We start from the raw sequence: 19,874 nt of genomic DNA on the forward strand, positions 1-19,874 counted from the left end.
ACAGAAAATTGACCTAAAATAAGATCATATTTTCCCAGATACCACTGGTGGCCTTGGCTTCAGTTTACATGATTGACTTGATGTATATACATCTGTGTGTGCACTGCCAGGGTTTCCATGACCATCTATCAGTTTTACTGCAGAATAGATATGAGAAAATACAAGATGATTAAGTTCTGACTTCCGCAGATGAAACAATTAGAGAGAAAATGTAATTTTTTTTTCTGCTCTGGATTTAAAAGAAATTATCCCTGTTCAAAGGAAGAGTGAGCTTGTCTTTGGATTAATGGGTTTTTACTTAAGCAAAGACAGTATCAAGTGAGAGCTGGAATGAAGGCTCTGGGATTCCAGATTCCAGATATTGTCTGAGCTATGGCTGCACTGACGAGGTTACAGTTTAATATGCAGCAGTACACTGAGACACACCCATGCAGAGTCCCAATCAAGACCTTGTGCAAGTGTTATAGAAATGTGTTTACCTTCTATTAAAAAGAATTTTCTTTCCACTCTCATCAAGATTGTACCGAGTGGATGGCTGACCTACTTTTACTGCAGTGTTTGATTTGCTTTTAATTATAGCAATTACAGTGCCCTGATCACTGACATTGTCCCCAGGATGTTGGTTTTTTTCTTAATGTTATTGTTACCCAGATTTCACTGCTGTGATGCCAGTATGATGCCTGTTAATGTTTCGGGGGTGGTGTGAGTGGTCTTAGAAACTTGTCAGCAAAGTCTGTTATCAAGATTTCTCTAGTGGTTTCTGGACTGACCGCATTGTGGAGAGCTACACTTTGACATGGCCCTGGGAAACCTGAGTTGCTCTGATCATGTTCTAGAAAAAGAAGGGTTCTGTTGGGAGATCCAGCAGAGTCAACAATTCAAGGTCTACAGCATAGACTTTTCCAAGTGAAATGAAAATCTTCCCATAAAAAAACTGACTTGAGAAACCTTGTTCTTACATCCCCCTCCCTTTCTGTCTTTCTGCCCTTCATCCCTGCATCTGTCAATTTGGCAGCTACAACAAAGTGTCACAGACTGAGTGACTTAAACCACAAACATTTATCTCTCCAGTTTTGGAGTCTGAGAAGTTTAAGATCAAGGTGGAGCAGTCAGGGGAGAGCTCACTTCCTGGTGTGTCCCACATGGCAGAGAGAGAGAGCAGGCACATTTTCATTCTGTCTTTTCTTATAAGGGCATTAATCCCAACATGAGAGTTCTACCTTCATAATCTAAATACCATCACATTGGGTATTAGGATTTCACATATGCATTTGAGGAGGCACACCGACAAGTGGTTCATAGCAATCCTTATGTCAAGATACAAAAAAACTTAAAGGTAAAATTCTCTGCCCTTTGGCCTCCCCACTACCTCGCTGTGCATTGTGTATCCACATTATTCATGGATCAAACCTCCCCCATTAGCAAGAATACCTGATCAATGATAAACAGTAAGATTCTCCCAGAATCACCAAGACAATTCCTTAAAAGATAGCATTCCTTCTTGATCTTGTAAAGGGTCACATGAGTCACCACCATGGTGCTTAAATTTAGATTACATACTGTTTGATAAACAAACCTCTATTTCAAAAAATCATAGCTTTGACTCTACAGACCTTTGTTGGCAAAATAATGTCTCTGCTTTTTAATATGCTCTCTAAATTTGTCATAGCTTTTCTTCCAAGGAGCAAGTGTTTTTTTAATTTCTAGGCTGCAGTTGTCAGGGGAAGCAGTGACTGAAACAGCCCACCCTGGCCAGGCACCCTAGTAACTAACCATTTGCATGAGCTGTTTTATGGCAGGAGGTCCTGGTAAAGAACATGGAACAAATAAACCACCACCAACTGGAAGAATTTGGGAAAAGTGAAAATGAAACACCGCATGTCCAATCACCTCCCAGAATCCTTCTCACTGGCATCCATCTTGGCTGAACAAGGCATGCAACACCAGGCAGAACTCTGAGTCAGAATGATTGGCTGAGGACAACCCGGAACCTAATCCCATCACCATGAAACCCGAGACTGCGAGCCATGTGGCAGAGCTGCTCTCCTGGGGCCCCTCACCCTTCTGCTCTCAGCCCTGGTGCTCTTTCCCAATAAAATCTCTTGCTTTGTCACCACATGTGTCTTCTCAGACAATTCATTTGTGAGTGCTGGACAAGAGCCTGCTTCCGGGCCTTGGAAGGGGTCCCCCTTCCCGCAGCACAGTCACGATCTGCAGTGATTTTGTAGGCCAAGAAATAAACGCCTGTCACTGTTTCCATTGTTTCCCCATTTGTTTGCCATGAAATGATGGAACTGGATGCCATGATCTTAGTTTTTTGAATGTTCAGTTTTAAGCTAGCTTTTTCACTCTCCTCTTTCACCTTCATCAAGATGCTCTTTAGTTCCTCTTCACTTTCTGCCATAAGGGTGGTGTCATTCATATATCTGAGGTTACTGACATTTCTCCTAGCAATCTTGATTCCAGTTTGTGCTTCATACAGCCTGACATTTCACATGATGTACTCTGTATATCTATATTTTCCAGTAGTCATATATGGATATAAGAGTTGAACCATAAAAAAAGGCTGAGTACTAAAGAATTATGCTTTTAAACTGTGGTGCTGGAAAAGACTCTTGAGAGTCCCTTGAACAGCAAGGAGATGAAACCAGTCAATCCTAAAGGAAATCAACACTGAAAATTCATTGGAAGGACTAATGCTGAAACTCTAATACTTTGCCAACCTGATGCGAAGAGTTGACTCATTGGAAAAAACATGATGCTGGGAAAGATTAAGGGCAGGAGGAGAAGGGGACGACAGAGGATGAGATGGTGGATGGCATCACCAACTCAATGGACATGAGTTTGAGCAAACTCCAGGAGACAGTGAAGGACAGGGAAGCCTGGTGTGCTGCAGTCCATGGGGTTGTAAAGAGTCAGACATGACTGAACAACCAAACAAAACAATAGTTTGTGAAGTTTTAACCCCTTTCATTTTCCCCAAGAAGTAGGCACTCTATCATTGCTGCTTTTCATTTAAAAATTGCCGTGGGTTCCAATGCAGGAGTCCCACTGTCTTGCCAGTGACCTCCTCCCATGCCAGGGTGCCATAAGGACACTCATCTGTGTGAACAGACCTGTTGGGATGCCTCCTCCACCCTGACGGAGCTCATGGAGGCTGAAGTCTAATGTCACAAAGCTTCTCCACTCCAAATTAATTCAATTGATAGTATAAAAAAATGATGGTGCTTACTGCTTTTTATTCTTCTGGTTTGATGAAATGCACATAGTCAAATCTAATTAATCTTCATTTTCACAGTAGTAGAGTGATGACTCAGGGAGGGAGGTGTGGAATTACAGGATGCTTGGAACTTCCTCAGGGAAGGCTGAATGAGGAGACCAATCTAACCCAACTCATTTTTAGAGACCTCTCAGCAGAGGGAAGCACTAATTTACTTAAAGACCTTTGATATGCTAATTACAAATCATTCTTACCTACTCATTAGAGGAACTCCCCCAAGGAATTTCCTCATCCTTTTAATTCTGTGCTAATTGCAGGTCTGTTCCTAAAGTGCAACAGAATGCTAAAGAATGAGACAAACCTGTGTTAAAATCCAGAACCATCAGTTTACTGACTGTTCATTTTGAACAAGTCACCTAGCCTCCAAAAGCTCCATTTTTCTTTACCTGTGAAATGAAGACAATCATATTCTTCCTTGGTATGAAGCCTGTAAGGAGGAAATGACAGTCAGCCTTGCTGACAGCACTATGGAGGGTTTGTCTCCTGTGGCACTCCATGTATTAGCGTAATTTAAGGAAGCTGTAAAAATGTGTATTTATTAATATATCTCTTGTTCTTTGATTCTCTGTAGTTTTCTTGCCTTTTCAGTTCAGTTCAGTGGCTTAGTCGTGTCCAACTCTTTGCGACCCCATGAATTGCAGCATGCCAGGCCTCCCTGTCCGTTACCAACTCCCAGAGTTCACTCAGGCTTACGTCCATCGAGTCCGTGATGCGATCCAGCCATCTCATCCTCGATCGTCCCCTTCTCCTCCTGCCCCCAATCTCTCCCAGCATCAGAGTCTTTTCCAATGAGTCAGCTCTTCGCATGAGGTGGCCAAAGTACTGGAGCCTCAGCTTTAGCATCATTCCTTCCAAAGAAATCCCAGGGTTGATCTCCTTCAGAATGGACTGGTTGGATCTCCTTGCAGTCCAAGGGACTCTCAAGAGCCTTCTCCAACACCACAGTTCAAAAGCATCAATTCTTCTGCGCTCTGCCTTCTTCACAGTCCAACTCTCACATCCATATATGACCACAGGAAAAACCATAGCCTTGACTAGATGGACCTTAGTTGGCAAAGTAATGTCTCTGCTTTCGAATATGCTATGTAGGTTGGTCATAACTTTTCTTCCAAGGAGTAAGCGTCTTTTAATTTCATGGCTGCAGTCACCATCTGCAGTGATTTCGGAGCCCCCCCAAATAAAATCTGACACTGTTTCCACTGTTTCCCCATCTATTTCCCATGAAGTGATGGGACCGAATGCCATGATCTTCATTTTCTGAATGTTGAGCTTTAAGCCAATTTTTTCAGTCTCCACTTTCAGTTTCATCAAGAGGCTTTTTAGTGCCTCTTCACTTTCTGCCATAAGGGTGGTGTTGTCTGCATATCTGAGGTGATTGATATTTCTCCCAGCAATCTTGATTCCAGCTTGTGTTTCTTCCAGTCCAGAATTTCTCATGATGTACTCTGCATAGAAGTTAAATAAGCAGGGTGACAATATACAGCCTTGACATACTCCTTTTCCTATTTGGAACCAGTCTGTTGTTCCATGTCCAGTTCTAACTGTTGCTTCCTGACCTGCATACAGATTCCTCAAGAGGCAGGTCAGGTGGTCTGATATTCCCATCTCTTTCAGACTTTGCCTTTTAGGGTATTTTAAGTCCATTTACTCCATGAATATGGAGACATTACCTGCACACACAACTGTCTTTCAGTCCAAAGGAAGGTAAGAAGATAGAGCATAGAGATCTTCCAGGGGAGGCAGAGCAAAATGAAGAGGAATTAAAAGTCACGAAGACAAAATCCCACTGAGTGGATGTGGGAATGCCTAGTAGTGGAGGTTCCTTTGGAGAAGAACTTGGAGTCATCAATAGACTCGTTGGATGAAATGTTTCTTGTAGGCCAAGTATAGGACTGTTACTGGTCTCTGTGAGTTTTAAGATCCCAGACGACAGGGACACCTGGAAGAATACAAAAGAACCACCTGCTCAGATCTGCCAGCTCAGGGAAAGTTAAGATGACACGAAGGCATGTCAGCCAAGAGGTGGATGAAGTAGGGGAACTGAGACACGAAAGTAAGCAAGTGTGCTGACGAGGGCATGTGATCTGTTTAGTTCCTGACATGTTGAGTTGAGGCAGTTTGTGAGACATCCTCATGGGTGTTCCAAGTGACACCTTCAGGGGAGAGACTGGGCTGGAAATGCTGGTCTGAGATCCATTAGCAAACAGACGGCAGTTGAAAACAAAAAGGGAATAAGATCCTCCCGAAGGTATCTGGTTCAAGGGATGCAGACCCGGGGGTGCCTGTGAGGAACCAAAGCTGGAGGAACTAGAAGGAAACCTACAAACAGGATTTCAGCAGATGCAGTGCACTGATACCCTCTACTTCCATTTTACCCTCCCTCTAGGGTGAGGCGTTGAAGGGGTAAAAGCAAAAACAAAACATTTCCCAGATGCACTGGTCACTGCGGTTTCAGATGACAATTAGTCTCTGCCAGTTGAAGATGCAGCATGTGGATGGTTACAGGGAGGCAGAGGTCACCTTCCTCCTGGCACTGCTGGCCAGCAAGCAGCGAGGCCCTGCGTGTTCAGAGCAGCTCAGGGTGCTGGACTCAGCAACCCAGCCTGCAGTCATCGGCTTTGTGAGTGCCGAGAGGTAGGCAGGGAGGGCACAGGTATGGGGACACAGCTGCACCTCCCTGACCTCTATGTCATTGTTTCAGTGACATTCCTTCAACTCTCCTTCCCGCTGGAAGATCCCTTCCAGCGGGAAGGGATAAGATTCCAGTTTATCCAATGAATTGGGGTAAACAGTGAATACTCTGGAGTAAAATCCTTTTTTTCTTCAGAAATACTTAAGAGTTTCTGCTTTCTTGCATGGAATTTGGACTGATAAAGGAAATTTAAGGAATCCAGTAGAAAAGAATATTTCAAATGGAAAGTGTGAGCTAAAGTACCATATGTCATCAGAAGCTAATACAAGTAAGAAGTAAAAGATGTCTACTATATTTGGAAGTTGTTCTCCACCGAAGAGATTCCAGTGGTATCTCGATAGGTTAAGCATCTGGGCCACCTAGACAGCTGTGACACCCATGGCAGTCTAATGATTTGGTATTCTTTCAGGCTTCCTTAATTAATTAACAGCTTTTTAAAAATCAACTAGTTTTATTAAAATTCATGCAATAGCAACCCACTCCAGTACTCTTGCCTGGAAAATCCCATGGGCGGAGGAGCCTGGTAGGCTGCAGTTCATGGGGTCGTGAAGAGTCAGACACAACTAAGCGACTTCACTTTCACTTTTCACTTTCATGCATTGGAGAAGGAAATGGCACCCCACTCCAGTGTTCTTGCCTGGAGAATCCCAGGGATGGGGGAGCCTGGTAGGCTGCCATCTATGGGGTAGCACAGAGTCGGACACGACTGAAGCGACTTAGCAGCAGCAGCAGCAGCAGCAGCATGCTCATTAAATAAAATTTAGGAAAATAAGACAAAAAGAAGAAAAGTATCTATAATTCCTCAACCTGTAAGAAAAAAATGCATGAATCATGATTATTAGCATGTTCTCTTTTGGAATTATTTTCTAGTAAAACAAAATGACTAGAAAAAAGTTTGTTTTTTCAAAAACATTTTTTATTGAAATATAGTTGTCATAGTGGTTGTGTTAGTTTCAAGTGTACAGCAAAGTGACTCAGTTGTACACACATACATATTCTTTTTTAGATTCTTTACAATATACACACCACTATATGTAAAGGAAAAAACAGTTTTTATTCCAATCCCAAAGAAAGGCAATGACAAAGAATGTTCAAACTACCGCACAGTTGCATTCATCTCACTCGTTAGCAAAGTAATACTCAAAATTCACCAAGCTAGGCTTCAACAGTGCGTGAACCAAGAAATTCCAGATGTTCAAGTTAGATTTAGAAAAGGCAGAGGAACCAGAGATCAAGTTGCTAACATCCAATGAATCATACAAAAAGCAAGAGAATTCCAGAAAAATATCTACTTCTTCTTCATTGACTGCACTAAAGCCTTTGACTGTGTGGATCACAATAAACTGTGGAAGATTCTTCAAGAGATGAAAATACCTTACCTGCCTCCAGAGAAATCCCGTTCAAGGATGACAGAGTATGAAAAGGATGGATGTCATCACTGACACAATGGAAAAGAGTTTGAGCAAGCTCTGGGAGATGGTGAAGGACAGGGGAGCCTGGCATGCTGCAGTCTGTGGGATTGCAAAGAGTTGGACGTGACTAAGCAACGGAGCAACAACAACTATATGTAAAATAGATAACCAGCCTTACTTTCTTATAGCACAGGGAACTATACTATATAGCTTGCAAAAACCTGTAACAGTTCTTTTTTTCTATTAATAGATATTGTTAGCTCTATTAGACTTATAACCCAGAGGTCAGCTGTCCCCAAGCTATATCATCTGCATATCTGTGGTTGTTGATATTTCTCCCAGCAATCTTGATTCCAGCTTGTGAGCCATCTGCTCCAGTATCTCATATAATATACTTTGTCTGTAAGGTAAACAAGCAGGGTGACAATATATGACCTTGACATACTCCTTTCCCAATTTTGAACCAGCCCATTGTTTCATGTCCAGTCCTAATGTTGCTTCTTGTTCTGTATACAGGTTTCTCAGGAGACAGGTAAGGTAATCTGGTATTCCCATCTATTTAAGAATATTCAACCGTTTGTTGTGATCCACATAGTCAAAGGCTTGAGCATAGTCAGTGAAACAGAAGTAGATGTTTTTAGAATTGCCTTGCTTTCTCTATGATCCAGTAGTCATGATCCAGTGAATGCTGGCAGTTTGATCTCTGGTTCCTCTCCTTTTCTAAATTCAACTTGTACGTCTGGAAGTTCTTGGTTTATGCACTATTGAAGCCTAGCTTGAAGGACTTGAACGTTATCTTGCTAGCATGTGAAATGAGTGCAATTGTACAGTAATTTGAACATGTTTGGCATTGACTTTCTTTGGGATTGGAATGAAAACCGATCTTTTCCAGTCCTGGGGCCACTGCTGAGTTTTCCAAATTTCCTGGCTTAATTAGTGCAGCACTTTAACAGCATCATCTTTTAGGATTTGAAATAGTTCAGCTGGAATTCCATCACCTCCCCGGCTCTGTTCATAGCAATGCTTCCTAAAGCCCACTTGACTTCACACTCCAGGATGTCTGGCTCTAGGTGAGTGACCACACCATCATATTTATCTGGGTCATTCAGAGTTTTTTTTTGTATAATTCTTCTGTGTATTCCTGCCACCTTTTCTTAATTTCTTCTACTTGTCTTAGATCTTTGCCACTTTTGTCCTTTATTGTGCCTATTTTTGCATGACATGCTCCTTTGGTATTTCCAATTTTCTTAAAGAGATCCTTTTGTATTGAGGTATAGCCAATTAACAAACAATGCTGTGATAGTTTCAAGTGAACAGCAAAGGGACTCAGCTGTTCTATACATGCATCTATTCTCCCACAAACCTCCCTCTCATCCAGGCTGCCACCTGACACTGAGCAGAGTTCCATGTGCTATATAGTAGGTCCTTGTTGCTTATCCACTTAAATACAGCAGTGTGTACACGCCATCCCAAACTCTCTAACAACCATTTTCCTCCATCCTTCCCCCTGGAAATCATATGTTCGATCTAGAAGTCTGTAAGTCTCTTTCTCTTTTGTAAATATACTCATTTGTATCATTTCTTTTTAGATTCCACACATAAGGGATATCATACGGTATTTATTCTCTGTCTGACTTACTTCACTCAGCATGACAATCCTAAAGGCATTATTTCATTCTTTTTAAGGGCTAAGCAATATTCCATCGTGTATTTGCACCACATCTTCTTTATCCGTTCCTCACATTTAGGAATGGACATTTCCTGGACATTTAGGTTGCTTCCATGTCTTGGTTATTGTAAACAGTGCCTCATTAAACATTGGCGTTCATGTATCCTTTTAGATCATGCTTTTCTCCAGATGTATGTGCGATAGTGGGATTGCAGGGTCATAGGGTAGCTCTATCTTTTACAGTAGGACATCTTAGGTAACGTCCTTCCTCTCCAAGATTCTTTATTTTTGTGGCCTAGTGGCTATGTCTACTCAGCCTTTCTTTCCTGCTTCAGTGCTCAACCCATAAGCCCCCCACTTCTTCCTTTCCAGATTGCCCCTCTTCCTTTGCAAATCTTATCCTTATTTACTACAGAGTAACTTAGCACTGTGGAAGCAACAGTCTCCAAGCTTGTATACATCCAACCTCAGTCAATACCCTTAAGTAGTATTTGCTCTGAATAAATCAGCAAATCATATTTTCAAGATCAGCATGTCTTAGATACTAGCACATAGTTATAAAGAACAACTGAAAAAGTTTCAGCCTGTCATGTGTTCAAATCCACATAAGGAATTTATGACATACACTGAATGAGAGTTTAAGCAGTATACATTTCACTAATTATATAAGAAGACACCAATAAATACTTGGTTTAATTACATGATAATTCAAAATTTAAATTGTGACATAGTTCTTCCTTATAAGGAAATGGATAATGGAGGAGAACTAAAACTCTTTAGGATATGGAATTCAAGGAAGAAAGACGCTATGTTTGGGGGCTCATCCACGAAACTAGTGAAGGTGTCCAAGATGATGGTTCCATCTCTGTGGATGGAAAAGATGGTGGACCAAGAGATAACCTGGTCAATGAGTGAATGTGACAGACAAGAAGTTGGGTGGATGGCAGGATTTTGAGAGGTAGTTGGTAGAGAGGGGTAATACTACTGAATGCACGTTCATGTGCCTGCTGCATAGTTAGACCAAACAAACTGAAATGATAGCATTTGAAGTAGAAATGCTTATTGCACTGCCATGCAAGGAAACAGGTGGCTCTTGTCTCAGAAGCTCTGAAGGGTTTCAGCAAAGCACTCTTAAAGGCCAGATGAGGGAGGGATGTGTTTAGTTGTTGCAAACTTCTTGTTAGGGGAATTTGTTTTTGCAGCTGTCTAGGTAGGTTCTTTTAAACCTCCAACAAGACCAGTGTTAGTACTATGTTTTATAACTTTTTGTCTCTAAAAGATTCTTAAAGCTTAGATGCTGCTCCTTGGAAAGAAAGTGATGACCAACCTAGACAGCATATTAAAAAGCAGAGACATTACTTTGCCAACAAAGTCCATCTAGTCAAGGCTATGGTTTTTCCAGTAATCATGTATGGGTGTGAGAGTTGGACTATAAAGAAAGCTGAGCACTGAAGAATTGATGCTTTGGAGTTGGAGAATTCTCTTGTGAGTCCATTGGACTGCAAGGAGATCCAACCAGTTCATCTTAAAGGAGATCAGTCCTGGATATTCGTTGGAAGGACTGATGCTGAAGCTGAAACTCCAACACTTTGGCCACCTGATGTGAAGAACTGACTCATTGGAAAAGACACTGATACTGGGAAACATTGAAGGTGGGAGGAGAAGGGGACGACATAGGATGAGATGGTTGGATGGCATCACTTAAACAATGGACATGGGTTTGGGTGGACTCCAGGAGTTTGTGATGGACAGGGAGGACTGGTGTGCTGCTGTCCATGGAGTTACAAAGAGTCGGACATGACTGAGTGACTGGACTGAACTGAACTGAACTGAAAGCTCAGATCATTAAGAATAGGCTGCCCTGTATATTTCAGACTATAGGCAACATTCTTTTACAAAAGGTGCACATCCAGCATGACTAAGCACAAGCAATAGAGCCCAAGGGTTAAAGTTAAAGGATCAGATCCAATGTGGAGTCAGATTTGCCCTTTCCTATTGCAATAATACCAAGCAAATGGCTTCAGAAAAGAAGAAAAATTCTCACTGTCTTTATGTATGGGCAAATAGAAGTGGTATTTAGATTATGTCAATATGTAGAAGAACAGGAATCAAATCTTGTTAGATCAACTACACTCCAATATAAAATAAAAATTAAAAGAAAAGATTTATTAGGAACTACTTCAACAGTCTAGAAAAGAAACCATGAGGGATTTCATATGTGAGTGGATGGGTTGGAGCACAGGTGTGCTAAGTGCTGTGTGATGGATGGTCCTGTGTAACGTAACCTCTGTGGTGGTGGGAATTGAAAAGGTGTCAGAGCAAGATGAGTTACATTGCAGTAACGAACCCTGAGATCTCCCATCAGAGCACAACACAACTTTAACGCGAAGCTCGTGCAAAGCCCAGTGCTGCCGAATGGCTTCTCAATAGTGTAAGGTAAGGGAGTTAGAGAAGGCGAGGTCCAGACAAAGAAGGAGACCTGCACTTTACAGGAACCGATCACCTTTAATGAGGGAGAAGGGGCAGCAGTCAGACTAGTGGGCTGCTGTGCTAAGTCAAGAACAGAGTAGGCATATTTAGAAAACATATATATCGGAGATACATCCTTTAGAGGGGAGGTTTTCCTCATGATTATTTTTTATTAGTTAGCTTTCAACAACTGGGGCAAGGAATTCCTGAGACTGGCCAGAGACTGGGATCAGCTGAGAGCTGAATGTAATCAATCTTAATGTCCATTCCTTTCTTACTAGGAGAAAGTTCTTTATTCTATATAGAACGGTGGGGAAGACCTGGAGGGGAGTTTTAACTCCAGGCTATTTTGAGCCAGGTAGCTTTCCTTCACATAGTGTGACTTGCGGTCAGTATCCTCCATTTGTGATGCTGCCATCTCAGTGCAATCTTCCAGGTCAAATCAAAGTGTAAAAAGGTAAAGTGTGTGGGCTTATTATTTCATAAGGAAAAAAATAAGGAGAAACAAAAGAACATATCTATAGGGTGTGGCTGGCAAAGAAGTAAAGGCGATAGAGTCGGGAGGAAGACATCTCTGACAAATCTTTTAGACAATTTTAACTTTTGAGCTATGTGTGTGTGTATTTATATAGATATACCATATATATATATAAAGTCTCCAATAATTTAAATCAGAGACCAAAAAAAAACACCTAATATTGTGCACTAACAAATAAATCTAAATTGATATCAAATTGATAGATAAAGTTGTAGGAAAAATATTGTGTTAAGTAATCCTTAATAAAATTCTCTGATTAAATGTATTTATCAGGCTGTATTTAAAAGCAATGAGAGCTGAAAATAAATTTAAAGCTCAGTCGGTAGTTTTATTATATTAACAATGATATTGGTGTTGTAATTTAAATTTTAACCAACATTTTAATCTAACATTTAAAATAAAACAAAGAAGGTAAGGAAAAACTTTGTGATATTAAATTTTAATTGGAAATACCAGTATGAATTCATGTTTTAAAAAAAATGTTCTTAGTTCTGTCCATTGAAAGGGCAGAAGCAACGACACCTCAGTAGCAATAAAAATGCACAGTACCTAGATTTTCCACGTAAAATAACTAGTTCTCTTTTGAGAAGTGCTGAGTCATGGTTGGGCCAGAAAAAGAATAAAACTAGTCTGAGATACTGTGTTGAGCTGGAGATCAAGGTAGGACACGAAGACTCCCACAGTGTTATCAGAATGACATGGGCACAGGTTTGAAAGGACTCACACTGCAGAGTTTAGGTCACTTTAAGCAACAAAGAGAATAATTAATGTAATTGACGGTCACACCTTATGGCTGGCAAATAATATTTTTCATTACAGCTATGTGTGTGCATGCATCTGTGTGTCTGTGAGCGCTTACATAAGCTCTAGACTCTTCTTACAATGTGGCTGAAAGTCCTGCTGAGAAGAAGGGTCTCTGATTCTTCTTTGAATGCAGATCTGTGATTGTGACTACTCTAACCTACAGAAAATGCAAACATGGCAGACTATGTGGCTTCTGAGGCTAGGTTATAGAAAGTGTCTGCCTGCTTTTCTCTTTCTCTCCTAATGCTTGTGCTTGATGCTGTCAAGTGGGACAGCAACAAGCAGTTGCTTGAAGAAATATCTTCTTTTCCTGTCCAAGAACTGAACCTGAGTAGCCTGGATGAAAACCAGGAGTCCTAGGTGCTAGACCACCAGGGGCTAATGGCGAGAACAAAGTTGCCCTGGCCCTTGCCCCTGTTGTAACAAGAATGTTCCAAGGAGGCAAAAACAGACCAAGTTTATTATTAGAGACACAGCACAACACTGAGACAGAGTTTATTTATTTAAGACAGAAGGGAGGCAGAAATACACACCTGGAGACTACTGTGGGCCTCTCTGAAAGAGGAATCCACCAGAGAGGTGATTTAATTCAGTTACATGGGGCCCTTCTTCTGGGTCTTTGCTCTCCTCTTGCCAATTATCTCACTACTTTTCTCACTTCTAACCTGCCTTAAAACCCTGCAAATCTGCGTGTGCATCTTCTTGCCAAGATGGATCCCAGAGCAGAGGGTAAAGGGAGTATGAGCACAGATATTATGAGATGATGCCCCTCCTTTTTTGACCCCTGAGGAGCCTTCCTGCACATCTGCATTTGGGGAAGTTTCCTTGACCTCAGGAGTAATAGATGTGGTTGTTTTATCTCTTTACTCCAGCAGAGCTCAGATCTTGCCATTAACTTTGTTTAGTGAAAATAAAACACCAATTTACTCTAGCTTGACAAACTCCAGCAGCTCAACCTAGGGGCCCATCTATCTCCTACCTCAATATCATCCTGTGAGGAAACCAAAACCTGCCCATGCAGAGGAATCATATGAAGAGGATCTTGCTGAGAGGAGCTAAGGACCCCAGCTAAGAGCCAGTATCAACAATCAGACATGTGACTGATGACCCAAACCTTTGAATGAGATGAGCCATCCTTGTGTTCAGATGCCCTGCTCTGTTCAAATTCCTGACCCACACAGTCAGTGAGCACAATAAATGGTTGTTCCATGATACTATATTTTTGATAAATTTTATTCTTTCCTATTTTAAAAAATTATGGTTAAACACATATAAAACTTACTGTCTTAACTATCTTAAAGTGTACTTCTCAGTGGCATTTAATACATTCATATTGTTGTGTAACTGCCACTGGCATCCATTTCCAGAACTCTTCACCTTCCCAAACTAAAATTCTGTGCCCATTAAATGAAAACGCCCCATTTCTCACTGCCCCCAGCTCCTGCAGACATCCACCATTCTACCTTCTGCCTCTATCAATGTGACGACTGCTTGAGGTGCCTCATACAAGTGGAATCATACAGTATTTGCCCTTTTGTGATTGACTTGCATCACTTGGCATAATGTCCTCAAGCTACATCCATGTTGTAGTATGTGTCAGAATTTCCTTTCTCTCTAAGGCTGCATAATATTCTATTGCATAGATAGACACAGATATAGATATAGTTTATCCACTGAGATAATAAGACAGCCATAACAACTAAAAATACATTAAATAAAAACAAATTCATTAATTCAGAAATGATATTCCAAAAAAAAAAGAGAAAAAAGGGAAAGCTCTTCTTTACAGATTACCTAATAAATGCAGAAAGAATAACAGAATGTAAAAATCATAATTTCGCAAATCCAAATGTAATGACTAGTTCTGGTAAGAATTACTGATGCATGCTGAAATTGTTATGTGAATTTGGACACATACGGACAGCAGTGTATCTAATGGTGACAAAGTATTATCCCTTCAGATTTTTACAAATTCTGAGTGGGAGAATGTACTGTTAACATTGGGGGATCAACAAGCCACCACCTTAACCAAATGATCAAAGTCAGTCTTAGCTATAGTGGGTACATCCAGACTAATTGCCATGAGTGTGGTGTGGGTTTGGGAAAGTGTCAGATGAGTGTTCACTGGGGCCAGAGGAGGGATTTTCAGCATATGTTACTTGACTTTGTGGCAGGGTTCCATGACCAGGAGGCAGAGGGGAGACTGTCTCTATAAAGCTCAGAGGAAAGGAGCCTTTGCTGAGCCAGGCTCAGTGGGGCCAGGGCTTTTACAAATAATATTTCATGTAAGCCTTGTTGCAGTATACTCAACTAGGCAGGTATTAGAACACCTCCCATTTCTAGATGAAAATAATCTCAGAGGCACTCAATATCATGTTCAGGGCTTGGCAGGCAATGGATTTTCTATCCATTAGCACTCTCTACTGTGCCATGTTACTCTAGGCCACGGGAAACTGAAAACCTAGGACATGGATTTGCGTTGGGCACAGTGATAAAAACCCACACAGACCTGGGTCTGCGTGGGTTCTTCATTTGAAAATAAAAAGTATACTTCCATCTCATGGTCATTCTGAAAATAACTCAGTGCTTAGGAAGACTTGGCCTTGTTCCCAGAATAACTTAATGTTCAATACGTAATAGTTGCTACCATTACGTAGTTAGAGATTCTGGTAATGATGGCAGGAGGAATTATGAATAGGGTTGACTATTCCTTGGTTCCTTCTTTATCGTTTCAAAACTAAGACTTTTTCCATAATGAACTCAGGAATGAGAAAGCGAGAATGAAACCACTCTGTCAGGTCTCATGTCTCACAGTCCTTTAAGTCCAGGGTTTGCTGTTAACAAAACTTGTAGAGCTGCCCGACTTCATCATGGAATTGTATGTATGACATGCAGGGAACCTGTAGGCTGCCTTGCCACTTTCTGAGCCTCCTGGGAGCTTCCTGGAAAGTCATTGCCATGTCAGTTGTCAGTAGGCAACATTTGAGCTGGTTGCGGTGAACATGATAAAAAGTCCCTGGGGCCTTCTCTCCATCACACTCTCTTTTTCCACAATCTTCTCCTCCTTTTATATTCTTCCTTACATTATTCCCATCCAGGCTGCCCATTTTTTACTCCTTTGACACATCTTATGCTATTACCTTGCTGAAACTATTTTTACTTCCATTTCCTCATTCAAAAATTGCCCCCAAACTCTAGCCCCCCAGACAGATAAATCTGATTGTACAGCCATGTTAGAGTTATGTTTGATTTCATTTTAAGCCTGCGTGGAAAATAAAGGGGGACCGAATGAGAGATGTAGCCCTAATCTGTCATTGCTTCATTTGAAAAAATAAATAAAGAGAGTTTTTAATTTGCAGAGGTGGATCCTCAAGAAAAAATATAAGTGGCATCTTAATTCAACATTGGTAGTATTGATAGGCAGCTAAAAAATGAATTTGACACTTCAGATCTGTATTAATAAAATCAATAGCTCTTCACATAAGCATATTTTTAGCTTGCGATTCATTCAACCTAATAATACTTTATCCCTTTTACTTTCAATACTTTATTTTAGTCTTCCTGTGCTTGCTGTCATTAAAGTACTTTAGTTACTATGGCAATGACAGAATGAGAGATGTGAAAGGCATACAGTAGTACCCACAGCCATAAATGAGACAAATTTATATGCCAGGTGAACATTGGCACATGTGATAGGAAATAATTGAGGAAGTGCCTTTCATAAATTCCTTTTGTATATGATGTGGATATTCTACTTATCTGATGACTGTATTTATTTAAATCAGACCCTTATTACTTGGCACTCACTGCATGAAGAGGTATCTGAAATTTTCTCTTTTCTTCTGAAAACTCCCTTTGATGCAGTATTTTCATCAGAACCCTCCCCATCATTTTTTCTGATGAGTCTGAGAGATTATTTATGTTGTTTACTTAGACAAATGCCAAATACTTGTAGGTCAGAGATTTTCACATGAAGCTTACGGTCCAGAAAATGTTAGCTCGATATTTGTAGTGGTTGTGCTTAACAGGTTAATGGTGGATTCTGAAAAAACAATTCACTATAGGGAATAGTGAAGGAGGGAGAGTTAAATGAGTAGCAAAGTGAGATATTTCTTCTCTGTTAGGAAAATTTAGCCACCTACTCCACTGCTTGCCACTCTGCCCTGTGGGAAAGGACTGACTCAGAGGATGGGCGAAACATGATCTTTCAATTTACATACTCCTCCCTGTCTCATCTCCACATCTGCCATGATGTATAATGCACCCAGTGACCAACCCCATCTTTGAGGGCGAGATGTGTCTTTCTACACAGTCGAGTCACACTGTTTCCCATCAGTACACTCAGATTGAGTCCTGTACACCTCAGTGAGCTCCTGGAAGCTCAGAACTGTGGATTCTTTCAATTGTGTTCAATTTCTCCCAGGTTGGACTTCATTCTTATATCTGCTCACATTCATATAGCTTTTCCTATCTTATGGATGTATTTCCCCATCTGAATGTGTTTCAGATATAGCAACACCCATTGTTGTATATACACCTTTGACAGGGACTGAAAGAACTTTTTAGAGAAGGCAGTCATGTATGTAGGACCATTTAAAATTATCTGTGAATGCCAGAGGAAGAAATGAGAGAGAAGATGCTTTGACGGACTAAAAGCACCACATTTCTAAATAGCATAAGGATAATTTCAGGAGTAAGTGAATAATCAGAAAGAATTCTAGGCACAAAAAGTGAATGAAACAAATGTTATTACAAAGCAGGTAGACAAAATGCAGATTACGAGAAACTGATATAGAGACTTTGACACTTAAAAGTCTCCAACAGTAATAGAAAGTTAGAATAGATTAGTTCAGTTCAGTTCACTTCAGTCACTCAGTCGTGTCTGACTCTTTGCAGCCCCATGGACTGCAGCACGCCAGGCTTCCCTGTCCATCACCAACTCGGGAGCTCGCTTCAGTGATGCCATCCAACCATCTCATCCTCTGTCATCCCCTTCTCCTCCCACCTTCAATCTTTCCCAGTTTCAGTGTCTTTTCCAATGAGTCAGTTCTTCACATCAGGTGGCCAAAGTATTGGAGTTTCAGCTTCAGCATCAGTCCTTCCAATAAATATCCAGGACTGATCTCCTTTAGGATGAACTGGTTGGATCTCCTTGCAGTCCAAGGGACTCACAAGAGTTCCCCAACACCAACATCAGTTCAAAAGCATCGATTCTTCAGCGCTCAGCTTTCCTTATAGTCCAACTCTCACATCCATACATGACTATGGGAAAAACCATAGCTTTGACTAGACCAACCTTTGTCGGCAAAAGCTATGTTGGTCATAGTTTTTCTTCCAAGGCACAAGTGTCATGTGATTTCATGGCTGTAGTCACCATCTGCAGTGATTTTGGAGCCCAGGAAAATAGTCTTTCACTGTTTCCATTGTTTCCCTATCTATTTGCCATGAAGTGATGGGAACAGAGGCCATGATCTTAGTTTTCTGAATGTTGTGTTTTAAGCCTACTTTTTACTCTCCTCTTTTGCTTTCATAAAGAGGAGTTCTTCTTCATTTTCTGCCATTAGGGTGGTATCATCTGTGTATTTGAGGTTATTGATATTTCTCCTGGTAATCTTGATTCCAGCTTGTGCTTCACCAGCCTGGCTTTTCACATGATATACTCTGCATATAAGTTAAATAAGCAAGGTGACAGTATACAGCCTTGTCGTACTTTCCTGATTTAGAACAACTGTGTTTTCTTTTCTATGTTCGGTTCTAACTGTTGCTTCTTGATCTGCATACAGATTTCTCAGGAGGCAGGTAAGGTGGTCTGCTATTCCTATCTCCTTATGAATTTTTCACAGTTTGTTGTGATCCATACAGTCAAAGGCTTTGGCATAGTCAATAAAGTAGAATTAGATGTTTTTCTGGAACTCTCTTGCTTTTTTGACGATCCGAAGGATGTTGGCAATTTGATCTCTGGTTTCTTTGGCTTTTCTAAATCGAGTTTGAACATCTGGAAGTTAGAAGAGATGGAAAATGTTAAATTGAAAGGTTAAAGGATAATATAGGAGAAGAAAGAGCCAGGGATATGTTTAGAGGAGTAAAATTCAACAGTCAACAAGGCAGGTGGAGTGTGGCTGTTTGAAACCAAGGACATAGAATTTTTGTCTGAAAAGATACTTTCTATTGTCTTAATATCCCTTCTGATATGTAGATCTTATGCCTCAGTCTCTGAAAACATGATATTTGTCCTTGGATTTAAATGGGATTATTATTTTATTGCACTTATTGTTATCTGATTTTGTTTACTCATTTCTATTTAAAATCTGTGTTCATGAACATCAAAATAGCTTGGTTAGATGCTTGACAAGTTCCTTTCCAACCTTGGGCTCTCTTTGAATTTCAAGTATTATAGATTATGGGTTATTTTACCATAGTGCAATCTTTCATTAGATATTCCATTCCAACAACAGATGGAAGGCAAATTATATTTGGTTTCCAGCTGTTTTCTTAACCATCCTAACAGCCAGATGTGGTTGGGGATACTTCATCACTATTGGTCTATAAAAGATGCATGATGTTTATTTATCTGAGCCTCAGTCCTAATATGAACTTTAATGGTAGAGACACAATAGTCTCAAATTTGATACAGGTCTTCCTAAAAGCAAAGATCCTGCTGATGAAAAACTCCATTCGAGTTGCCTTTGAGTACTGTAATATGATGACTTCTAGTTGTTTAAGTTGAATCTTGCACATGCTTTGGCTTCACTTGGTGACCAGTTGACTGCATGAGATATTGTTCACACACACAGCACCTTCGATCTGTGAAGGATACCATTTTATTGATGGAGTTACTTTCCAGATTGTTCAAGGGACACGCTCAATGCTATTTCTGAGAATATTCTAAGAGATCTGTATGTACTTCAGTCATGTGTGGAAGCAGCCTGCTATTGTGGAAGAGCTTTGGAATTAGAATCGGATTCAAGGGTCATTTTCTATTACTAGACACTTCACCCAAGCAAACCAGT

The sequence above is a fragment of the Ovis aries genome, chromosome 18 (assembly GCF_016772045.2).
Source record: "Ovis aries strain OAR_USU_Benz2616 breed Rambouillet chromosome 18, ARS-UI_Ramb_v3.0, whole genome shotgun sequence".
NCBI classification, from domain to species: Eukaryota; Metazoa; Chordata; class Mammalia; order Artiodactyla; family Bovidae; genus Ovis; species Ovis aries.